Genomic DNA, 10,739 nt, shown 5'->3' with positions numbered 1-10,739 from the left:
CTGTGACTCCCAAATCTGTTTTATGGAAAAACACATGAAGGAGCCAGATGTTGAATATCTACTCCATTAAAACACACGTACACATGTTGTATATCTACTCCATTAAAACACACGTACACATGTTGTATATCTACTCCAATAAAACACACGTACACATGTTGTATATCCACTTCAATAAAACACACGTACACATGTTGTATATCTACTCCAATAAAACACACATACACATGTTGTATATCTACTCCAATAAAACACACATACACATGTTGTATATCCACTTCAATAAAACACACGTACACATGTTGTATATCTACTCCAATAAAACACACGTACACATGTTGTATATCTACTCCAATAAAACACACGTACACATGTTGTATATCCACTTCAATAAAACACACGTACACATGTTGTATATCTACTCCAATAAAACACACATACACATGTTGTATATCTACTCCAATAAAACACACATACACATGTTGTATATCCACTTCAATAAAACACACGTACACATGTTGTATATCTACTCCAATAAAACACACGTACACATGTTGTATATCTACTCCAATAAAACACACGTACACATGTTGTATATCTACTCCAATAAAACACACGTACACATGATGTATATCTACTCCAATAAAACACACGTACACATGTTGTATATCTACTCCAATAAAACACACATACACATGTTGTATATCTACTCCAATAAAACACACATACACATGATGTATATCTACTCCAATAAAACACACGTACACATGTTGTATATCTACTCCAATAAAACACACGTACACATGTTGTATATCTACTTCAATAAAACACACGTACACATGATGTATATCTACTCCAATAAAACACACGTACACATGTTGTATATCCACTCCAATAAAACACACGTACACATGTTTTACCACCTCACTTCTGTTCCAGGTCATTTCAGCTGACATGGTTTTTATTTCCCGCAGCCAGAACAAGTAGGTTCTGTAGAATGCTGAGAAAGTATTTATTTATTAATTAAATACTAATAATAAAAATATATTTTTTGAAAGGAGCAAGGACACAGAGCCCAGCAGAGTTAATCACCACGTTTGGCTGCAGGGGGCGCTGTTGCTCAGTAAGAGTTACATAGTGTTGCTTTAAAACGCTGTTTACAGGTTGATGCAGGAATTTCTGGGACCAATATTCTTTATTACTTATGTTTGTTTGACACTTAAGTATTTTCCCATTTTGCATACGAAGGTCTTTAACGTCTGAATTCTTGCTCCGACATCGATTGTATCGTATTTTCTGTTTATTTTTAATGTCAGTATCTCTCTCTCTCTCTCTCTCTCTCTCTCTCTCTCTCTCTCTCTGTCTCTCTCTCTGTCTCTCTCTCTGTCTCTCTCTCTCTGTCTCTCTGTCTCTCTCTCTCTCTCTGTCTCTCTCTGTCTCTCTGTCTCTCTCTCTCTCTCTGTCTCTCTCTCTCTATCTCTCTCTCTCTATCTCTCTCTCTCTCTGTCTCTCTCTCTCTGTCTCTCTGTCTCTCTGTCTCTCTCTGTCTCTCTCTCTCCCTCTCTGTCTCTCTGTCTCTCTCTCTCTCTCTCTCTCTCTCTCTCTCTCTCTCTGTGTCTCTCTCTCTCTCTGTCTCTCTCTCTCTCTGTCTCTCCCTCTCTCTCTCTCTCTGTCTCTCTCTCTCTCTGTCTCTCTCTCTCTCTCTCTCTCTCTCTCTCTCTCTCTCTCTCTCTCTCTCGTCCTTCTCTGTCCTCTGTTCTTCCTCGCTGCCGCTCTCTTATGGCCTCTCTGCTCGTACCTTTAATGTCATGATCTTTAGCAGCCAATGATTTTCAATAGCGAAAAGGTGACCTGACCTTTTGGTGAAAGCCTCCTTCCAGAACCGCCCGAATACGAGAGGGCAGGTCTTGAGGAAGTCGGGCTGCTGGTTTTGGTCGTGAGCGGCGGGAGGATGTGAACTGTTTACGAAAAATGTTTGATTTCATGAAGTCGACTTTATGAAAGTTACCTGATCAATTTCATCTCAACCGTCCTGATGGAGACGTTGACGTTTTGAATTTTTATCAATAACCATCATTTTGAAGCAGCGGTTGTTAAAGCTCCTCACAAGTGAAGCCAAAATGTCTCAATCTCCCCCTGGTGGCTGGCTGCAGTATAGGTCATAAACCCCGCCTCCTCCGTGTTAGCAAATGGGACACAGAAAATCAAGTAGGCGTTAAATAAATGTTTGTCAAAGATTGTTTCTGTCATTTTAGGTCGTTCTTACCACACTGATGTTCAAGTGTTTATGTTTCTGATGAGATGATATGAAAACTGGCTGAGACGTCATGATTGACAGCTGAATTGTGATTGGTCGAGAGCGTGTATGGGCGGGGCCTTGATGCCATGGATCCACTCCACTAACGACCTGCAGATAAAAACCAAAAATAATCAAATTTCAGCTCCATCCTGAACTATTGAGTAATATCAAGGTTCATGTTACAGAAATCTGAGCCTTCGTCCTGATTCAGGATCAGGTGGACCTCCCTCCTTGGTCCAATGCTCCTGAAGCACACGATCTGTGGCTGTAGATTTAGAAGTACATGGTAACGTGTTGTTTCCGGTGAATCCCACATCCTCTGACCTTCCTATGTCTGTACAGACCTGAAGTCTTTCAATCTGTTCTCTCTCACGGTGTAACGGAGCAGATATCGATCACTCTGAAAAGACGAAGGAGTCGTAAATCAAATGATGCTCCCCCACTGAGTGATGTTTATTCTCCAGGTGTTATCCCGTCCCTTTGACAAACCTGAACTTTTAAAGGTCTGATAAACCGCATTGATCCATCAGCCGCGTGCGAGGCGCCGTATTATTAAGTCTGGCATTGAGGGCAAATGTCAGAGGGATTACAGCCGTGAAGCTCAGGTACTGACTCACCGTGGCAATTAAGATCAAAATGAATGTGCTTTTACTGCTCCTCTGAGCCGGACCTCCAGTTCTCCTGCGCTCATCAGTCCCACTGCAGCTCATTATGTTCCCTGTGATTCATATTCCAGATCGACCACCGTGCAAAGAGACGTTTCACAGCTCGGTGTGTGAGAGAGGAACTCTGAGCTTTGTCCTCAGAACAAAGACCAGCGATGTAAGAGCAGAGCCTCGACCTCTGAAGCAGCACTCCACCGTCCACCTCTGGAAAACATGACGGACAGAGTCACAGAGCGGCAGACTGGGAACCAGCCTGTTTACAGTAGATACAGATGTTGGCCACTTCAGGCAATGATGCTGCACCTCTGGCCTTGTTGTGACCCAAATAAAATGGATAAAGCCTGAAGTTTCTCACTTGTAAAATAGCAAATATGGTCCAAATATCCCAAAACATATCTGGAGGGAATAATCTATATATTTCATATTATATATCTAGATATTTCCCCGCTTTATATGCAACTTATAAAGAGCACCAAAGACCAAATGATTTAGATTTGACTCAGTGTGAGTTTCCAGATGTGTGTGTGTGTGCATGTCAAGTGAGGGAGCTGAGTTCATGTCTGAAAACTTCAGTTTCAACAATGTATTATTTCTCCAGCGGGTTGTCCAAGGTGTTGCAGCATCTAGTTCAGCTCCTCCCTCTTGTTCTCAGACGACAGGACGACATTGTTTAAAGTTTCTTGAACCTGTGGAACATTTGGTTTGGTTCCTCCCAGAAGGTGGATTCTGCTGTTTTACTCCAAAACTCGACTTCAACATCTGACGTCCCCCAAAGGCAACAAACACAGTGTTTGATGGATGTGTCAAATCACTTGGTTGAACAGGAGAAGGAGATGAAACCATAAAGATGTAAAACGGAGGCGGACAGATGGGACGGTCGCACTGAGCAAAGTAGAACGATGGAAAAAGAGAGAAAAGTTAAACTCAAGGAGAAACCGATGGAGAGAGATGAGGAGACAGATTGAGGGTGAAAGAGACGTCCACCACTTTTATATCCAGGTCACCTCAAAGTGCTCAGGAAGCCCAGAAGCAAAGTCTGGTCCTGGGCCCACGGCCAAGTCTGACCTGCCCCTCCACTCCTTCCATTAACGCCCCGAGCACCAAACTGCAGGAGATTTAATGCAACTGCAGAAAAGTGTATATTAAACACTGGCAGCTTGAATACGGCTCCACATTAACGCCTCGGAGGTGGATTATGAATCAGTGATGGCAGGGAGGCCTAATTTTTTCTTGTTCCAGAGTTATCAGTCATTATTCCCATCAAGAGTTTATAGGTCCTGGGAGGAGACGGCGTCGGAGAAGTCGGCCCCGCCAGAGTAATTGGAAGTTGAATCAGAAATGGAATTAGGTTTTAGAGACAGAAAAAGATAGAGAGGGACGAATAAATGAAGGGAGGGAGGGAGAGATGAACGGAGGGATGGAGGGTTTGTTTAAAAACCCAGCAGCTGATTGGAGAACTGATCCGTTTGATTTGTTTCTCCTCAGGAAGGAGAATCTTCTCCCTGACGTCAGGAGACTGAACTGACCTCTGACCTCTGAGCAGCTCTGACTTCGTTGACATGGCCGAGGTTACTGAGATTATTCCAGACGCCTTCCTGAGGTCTGAGGTTAACAAACCAGCAGATAACTGCAGAAGCTCAATCCACAGATCCACAGCACAATCCCATGAATTCTCCCCTGACCCAAACCGGAGCCTTTCTCCAGGTGTCGTGGGAATTTGTCACGTAGCTTTTTTTAGTAAACCTGCTGACAAACAAATAAACACAGAAAACCTCCCGGGTGGAGAATAAATAACAGAAGGAAGGTAACAGAAATATGAACCAACGCGTGAAGAGCAGGAAAACGTTCTGTTGCACAACTCGAATAAAAATGTTTTTATTATTATTATTGTTGGAAACGATCTGGGAAATTAACCGTTTATTTTTCGTTTATCCATGGTTTTCAGGACGTGAAGATTATTTCAACGAATAAGATAAAAAGTGTTTCAGAAACAAATCAACCCTCTTTAATCTGTTTGTGTGTGTGTGTGTGTGTGTGTGTGTGTGTGTGTGTGTGTGTGTGTGTGTGTGTGTGTGTGTGTGTGTGTGCGTGCGTGCGTGCGTGCGTGTGTGTGTGTGTGTGTGTGGAGCTCAGAGCTGAGGACACATTCATGTTCCCACTGATAAAAGCATTAGTTCACATTGAGGCCGAGCGTCGTCCCAGCAGTGATCAGATCAGAACCAGTGCATCTCGGGCGAGTTCACACCTGAAAGTGAAGCTTGTAATCAGATTACCGGAGGTCGTTTAATTCAAACATGTAGAGTGAAGAAAAACAGCTCCGTTAAATATCCACAGTTATATTTGATCTTAATCAAACCCCTGATTTAACATTCGAACCCAAACAAGAGTTTCTCCAGCAGCTTCTCCAGAGCTCGGAGGGATTCAGTCATGTACGGAGAGTTTCCACTGCCACAGATCCCAGGAGCTGAAGCAGGAGCAGTTCAGTCCCTGGTATTGATCTGTAAAACCCTATCAACGCTCTGCAGACCTGGGTTTTCTGCTGCTCGGCTCCCAACCCTCACTTATTGCTCCTTCAAAGTAAAGCAGAGGGAGGTGGACTTAATGAAGTGAGCAGCAGGAAGGCCGGGGCCGGTCAGGTGATCCGATCGGTTGAGACAGGAGAGCCGACGGTCGCCTGCCTCAGAGACAAACACTGCGACAACAGGAAGGGAAGGTTAATCACGGAGGGATTTCCTGAGACAGGATGGAGCGGTCAGCACAACGTGTCTATAAAAGGTCGTGTCGCCCTGTGGAGCGTTGTGGGCGGAGACTTCCTTCAGTCACGCTACACTGACCACGACTCGGAGGTGTGGAAGCAGGCGTCGACACAAGAGGCCTCCGCGTTCTTCTGATTCGTCACCACCTCACTTTCTCCTCGTGCAGCTCTGGAAGAGGAATCACAGAATACCAGAGTTTAAAACAACACAGTGACTTTAACGCTGCATAATAATATTTACTTTATATATTCACAAAAGAAAAGGTGAGTCATGGTTCCATTACCAGTAGAGTCAGAGAGTCTGTTCTGGTTTTATCTCGATGAGTCATTGAGCTTTTTCACATTATGTTTAACTCTCACCACATTTTGAAGGAAACGTAAATAGAAATTTAATCACCACACAGAGTTTGATGGTGATTTCTATTTTGAGATAATGACTTGAAGAATGAATGACACACACACACAGTCAAACACACACACACACATGCCTGCACACACACACACACACACACACACACACACACACACACACACACACACACACACACACACACACACACACACACACAGACACACAGTCGCAGTGGAAATCCCAGAGGTCGGCCATCTTGGCTCCATGTGGGTTTTTCCTGCATGACAGTAACCAGCTCAATTCCAGTCAGTTACCTTGACTTATTATAGAAACATCCACGTGCATGAAGATTCATCATAGAATAATAAACGTTCAACGTTTCCTGTGAACCTGAGGACGACCCCAGCAGGCGGGGTCCTTCAGGGTCCTTCAGGGTCGTTGGGGGTCCTTCAGGGTCGTTGGGGGTCATTCAGGGTCGTTCAGGGTCATTCAGGGTCGTTCAGGGTCGTTCAGGGTCGTTGGGGGTCCTTCAGGGTCCTTCAGGGTCATTCAGGGTCGTTGGGGGTCGTTGGGGGTTAGCGTTGGACACAGTTTTCCAGTTGACGGAGAAGGTGAAGCTGGTGTTGGAGTGGATTTCCTTATGGGAACACTCGGACTCTGACAGTGACCAGTGTGACCTTCAGGTTTCTATTCCTGGCTCCGACCTGAACAACAACAACTGGTTATTGTTACAGCAGCAGTTCACCTCACATCTCGTCCTCTCACCGACTCACAGGCTCCGACAGCAGAATGTAAAAGGACGTCACCTAGATTACGTCACGACGTTACCACCGTGTCTGACATTTGTGTGAACAGGGTCATGACATAAAGAAATATTATGTTTCCTAGAAATGTGCCTGTATTTAAATTTCTCTTAAATTCACCATGTAAATATAGCTATGAATTTGAAGGTATAGTTAATAATTAGCTTTGTTGCTCCTCCTCCGCCGTAAATCATTTGATTTCCTCAACGCTGAATGAAATGTAGAGAAACTCAAAGCACCAGTTCACACCCTCCGTGTCAGTTTGGTGTTTCTGAGTCGCAGCAGATCCAGGTTCAGCTCCTCTCTGCTCTTGGGCGTCTGTCAGACGAGGATGTCGGACATCACAGCAGCTCAGGCTCAGTGTTCAGAGGAGCTTTGGAACAATAATCGCTCTGAAAGCCCGATAATAGCGTCTCTGAGGGGGGGAGCCAGGGGCTGAGCTGACCCTTGGCAGCGTCCCCGGGTTTCCATCCACTGCCCAGAACAGAACAACAGAGAACACTTTATTTATAGAGCCGTGTCAACAAGTACAGTGGGAAGAGCGGTCGGGCGTCGCTGTGACTCAGAGGGAAGAAGCTCCGGTGGAAGTGAGAGTTAAATCTTCTCTTTAGTTTTATCATTTAAATTGATGGATTGATTGACGGACGTCTGTGCTGGCGGTTAGATCGGCTCGGGACGACCTTGGCGTTGGCCGTCAGGAAACGTGTCGTCCATCTTTATTTACGGCCTACGGCTGATACATGACTCATCCGGGGTGCAGGGCTGTGGAGCTCAGTTACCTTCTGTCCACGTGCACAGTTCTTCAGATCAGACGCTTCACTGGTGATAATGTTGCACAAACTTTGTTCATGCATGAAAAACTAAATATCTCTACATATTAAACGTGAACTCTGAAGTGTGTTTGTGGCCGAGGCGTCACCGGCAGCCTCAGAGAATTAAGTCCAAGTCAAATGAAGTTTTCCAAATTGTCAGAAAAAGGTGAAACTGAGACAAAGGCAGCGGCTGGTTTTCAGTTTGTTACGAAGCGTTCAGCTGCCTCTGCAGTGTTGTTGATAACAAGCACAAACGGCTGTTTGGGGATTTACTTGATGGATCGCTGTCTTCCTGCATCTTGTTATCTTCTTCTGGAGTTCATCCTCATTTCCATTCTTAAACCCAGACATTACCATACTGTCAGCCATCTTTCTGTCTGATGGATCGCCGGCTGCAGTGAGAACTGAGCGGACGTGAAGATCTGCCACAGTTTGGAAACTTCCTCGGATAAATAAAGGAAGATTCAGTTTTAATGAGCAAAATAAGAATTAATGTATTTAATTTAAAATCAAACATTAGAGCCACAAACATTCAGCGTGGACGACATAACAGCTCCCTAAAAGCAGAATAATATTATATATATATATATGATATAATATATAAACTTTGTGAATTGTGACAAATGAATTGTAGATATCTGTAATTAGTCGAAAAGTCAAAAAGCAATTTATGACATAAACAACTGACTGTTATTAATTCTGCTTAAATGTTAATGTTTCTTGCCACAATCTTCTTTTTGCTGATAAATGAAAAGCTCCTTTGCTTATTTTCCCTCATGCTGTTTTGCTCTGTTCTGTCTCTTCACACTTCACAGGCAGGATTTATATTTTACACATTTAATAAAGTGTTTAAAAGCTTCATCGAGCGCCACGCGTCTCTGCTGCCGCTGAACCGACGACCTCGGAAAACAGCTTTAAAATGTTCTCGTTATAGTGAAATGTTCCTCGTGTCTTTCTTTAAAATGTTTTCTGTGCGGGGAACAGAAAAACACGGATGACACGATGTCGGCGGTGTTTGGTTAAAGTGGCACCTTCGCTCGCGGCAGCGTTCGGGAAACAAAGACTAAAAGCTCTGAGAGAGCTGTTTAAAAAATCAGCTGATGGAGAGAAGAACGACGCCTCAACATTTAACTGGTTTTGTTCTTCCTGTTTTTAAAGGGAAAACAGATTTAACTGCCACCGACACCGAGAAAATCGATTCACCTTCTCATCGCACAGACCTGAAAACAGATCTGTACCTGTTTGTATTTCTCGTTTCTCGTCCCTGTGTTGAACTCAAAGCTTCTTCACTGACGAGGAAACAAACATTCAGTGGAAGATGTTTGTGTTTCGCCCTTTTAGGACAATTGTGAATCAGAATAAACACGTTTGTATCCCAGGAAGACGCAGCGCTGCGGTTTGTAATGTTTCACTCACGATCGCTCAGAGATATCAGAAACTTTTCTCTCAGAGACGGCAGCTAGAATAAAACTGGAGGGACATTGGTAAGATGTAAGAACATTATCTTATCTTGTCAGATGGCTGCTTCACGTATCCTGCGTCTGTTTCTCTGCGTAGGCTGTGCACATCCACGTGCACAAGATGCAATGCCCACAAAATAGATGGGGGCAGTAGCGAGTCCTTGACAGGATGAGGGACACGTCATTAGTGACAGAAATCGAGTTTTGACGAGGACACATCTTTGAATTGGGACAGCCGATAGTTGCACCGCTGTGACGTGATTGGTCGACAAATGCGGCTGATAACAATGTGTAGTTTGTTATTATTGTTATTTATTTTTTAGATGTTTACCATGATTTACAATGAAACGATGTTTATGAAGATGTTCACAAAGCAGAAGAGATGTGTTCGTCTGTTAGTGAGCAAACACACAAACACATGAAGTGACTGTGTTCAGAGGACATAGTTCAAGAGAGCGGCCACTTCCTGTCCTGCTGCATCGGAAATACCAGACCCAGAGCCTCAGATTAGACCACACACACACACACACACACACACACACACACACACACACACACACACACACACACACACACACGCGCGTCACACAAAGTAAACACAATAATGTACACACCCCCGAACACACACGCAAGTGGCGGTAAATATGCAGTGGGTTGAATTTTGTGAGAGTAAACACAACACATCACATCTCAACACGTACTGTATGTGACTCCCTCAGACACACACACACACACACACACACACACACACACACACACACACACACACACACACACACACACACACACACACACACACAAAGCCTCCCATCCGCTGGGAGTATTGTTGGATTCTTCCTCCTCTGACGCCCGTGAGACTCTTGCTCGGGAAGAGGAAACGCAGTCTTGTGTAACCTTCGGTGGCAGCCGAGGCAGAGCGTCTCTCTGTGACGAGCCAGAGGTCGGGCCCTGAGCTCCACTTTAATCCTGATTCCTGCAGTCGGCACGTGAAGCGTCTCCCTGCTGCGACCGAGGCGGCGAGGTCTCAGCGCCAGCAGAGGAATAAATAGATAAGATCAGAACAGGCTGGAAAGCAAATGTCGTTGGTTTGAAGTTAGTTCATGTTTCTGTGTTGCTGCAGAAAGAGGAAGAGGACACGGACATTTCTTTATTAAAGCTTCATTAAACAATATCTTTATGTCACCAATGTGTCACCACTAACCCACTCACATCTGTCTCTGGTCGTCAGTGTGAAACGGTTCAATCAGCATCGGTTCCCAGGTCACATGACTCCAGTAAGTTTGTCTTATTTAAACCGATATGAATTTACTTCCTCCTGCTGCATTCGAAATGGAAACTCCGGAAACTGTCTGGACCCAATTTACTCGACCTTCTTTCAGAGTTAAAGGTTCAGTGTGTAGAATTTAGTGACATCTAGTGGTGAAGTGTCATGTCGGAGCTGAACACCGATGTTTCTGGAGCATCATAATTATATAATCATAATTCTGTGTATCAGTCAGTGAAGTGGAACCTCCTGATAGTTTTCTGCAGGTTGTGTCATCTCCTGTTGACTCGTTTGACTTCGATCGGTCTCAGAAATCTCAGAAAGAGAAG

Source organism: Hippoglossus hippoglossus, chromosome 14, assembly GCF_009819705.1.
Source record: "Hippoglossus hippoglossus isolate fHipHip1 chromosome 14, fHipHip1.pri, whole genome shotgun sequence".
Classification (NCBI taxonomy): domain Eukaryota; kingdom Metazoa; phylum Chordata; class Actinopteri; order Pleuronectiformes; family Pleuronectidae; genus Hippoglossus; species Hippoglossus hippoglossus.
Note: the sequence above shows the minus strand (reverse complement) of the source record.